At 42.2% G+C, this 1,856-nt stretch overlaps 1 non-coding gene across 1 annotated transcript; it reads right to left on the reverse strand.

The window, feature by feature from the left end:
- Positions 1 to 545: 545 nt before the first annotated feature.
- On the reverse strand, positions 546 to 653 carry LOC112774425 (small nucleolar RNA R71). The gene has a single exon (XR_003188917.1). It is a non-coding gene; the product is annotated as a small nucleolar RNA R71 (small nucleolar RNA).
- Positions 654 to 1,856: the final 1,203 nt, after the last annotated feature.

Consider the following 1,856-nt stretch of genomic DNA (forward strand, 5'->3'; position numbering starts at 1 on the left):
TTCCTTGTCATATGAGCAGGAGCAAGGATAAGAACATTCTTGTGGAAGCAGATCCAGAACCTGAAAGGACTCTGAAGAGAAAATTAAGAGAAGCTAAAATACAACAATCCAGAGATAACCTTTCAGAAATTTTCGAACAGGCAGAGGAGATGGCAGCCGAAAATAATAATAATGCAAGGAGGATGCTTGGTGACTTTACTGCACCTAATTCCAATTTACATGGAAGAAGCATCTCCATTCCTGCCATTGGAGCAAACAACTTTGAGTTGAAACCTCAATTAGTTTCTCTGATGCAGCAGAACTGCAAGTTTCATGGACTTCCATCTGAAGATCCTTTTCAGTTCTTAACTGAATTCTTGCAGATATGTGATACTGTTAAGACTAATGGAGTAGATCCTGAAGTCTACAGGCTCATGCTTTTCCCTTTTGCTGTAAGAGACAGAGCTAGATTATGGTTGGATTCTCAACCTAAAGACAGCCTGAACTCTTGGGATAAGCTGGTCACGGCTTTCTTAGCCAAGTACTTTCCTCCTCAAAAGCTGAGCAAGCTTAGAGCTGATGTTCAAACCTTCAGACAGAAAGAAGGTGAATCTCTCTATGAAGCTTGGGAAAGATACAAACAGTTGACCAAAAAGTGTCCTTCTGACATGCTTTCAGAATGGACCATCCTGGATATATTCTATGATGGTTTATCTGAGCTATCAAAGATGTCACTGGACACTTCTGCAGGTGGATCCATTCACCTAAAGAAAACGCCTGCAGAAGCTCAAGAACTCATTGACATTGTTGCTAATAACCAGTTCATGTACACCTCTGAAAGGAATCCTGTGAGTAATGGGACGCCTATGAAGAAGGGAGTTCTTGAGGTTGATACTCTGAATGCCATATTGGCTCAGAATAAAATATTGACTCAGCAAGTCAATATGATCTCTCAGAGTCTGAATGGAATGCAAGCTGCATCCAACAGTACTCAAGAGGCATCTTCTGAAGAAGAAGCCTATGATCCTGAGAACCCTGCAATAGCAGAGGTAAATTACTTAGGTGAACCTTATGGAAACACATATAACTCAACATGGAGAAATCATCCAAATTTCTCATGGAAGGATCAAAAGCTCCAACAAGGCTTTAATAATGGTGGAAGAAACAGGTTTAGCAATAGCAAGCCTTTTCCATCATCAACTCAGCAACAGACAGAGAACTCTGAACAAAATGCTTCTAATTTAGCAAATCTAGTCTCTGATCTATCTAAGGCCACTGTAAGTTTCATGAATGAAACAAGGTCTTCCATTAGAAATCTGGAAGCACAAGTGGGCCAGCTGAGTAAAAGGATCACTGAAATCCCTCCTAGTACTCTCCCAAGCAATACAGAAGAAAACCCAAAAGGAGAGTGCAAGGCCATTGACATAAGCGCCATGGCCGAACCTGTGAGGAGAGGAGAGGACGTGAATCCTAAGGAGGAAGACCTCCTGGGACGTCCAGTGATCAATAAGGAGCTTCCCTCTAGGAAATCAAAGGACTCTGAGGCTCATCTAGAGACCATAGAGATCCCATTGAACCTCCTTATGCCCTTCATGAGCTCTGATGAGTATTCCTCTTCTGAAGAGAATGAGGATGTTACTGAAGAGCAAACTGCCAAGTTTCTTGGTGCAATCATGAAGCTGAATGCCAAATTGTTTGGCATCGATGCTTGGGAAGTTGAACCTCCCTTGTTCATCAATGAACTAAGTGATCTGGATCAACTGACATTGCCTCAGAAGAGACAGGATCCTGGAAAGTTCATAATACCCTGTACCATAGGCACTGGTAGCACGAATTGTGAATCACACCTTTCACAACGCGTACCACTAACCAGCAAG

Source organism: Arachis hypogaea, chromosome 18 (genome assembly GCF_003086295.3).
Source record: "Arachis hypogaea cultivar Tifrunner chromosome 18, arahy.Tifrunner.gnm2.J5K5, whole genome shotgun sequence".
In the NCBI taxonomy this organism is placed as follows: domain Eukaryota; kingdom Viridiplantae; phylum Streptophyta; class Magnoliopsida; order Fabales; family Fabaceae; genus Arachis; species Arachis hypogaea.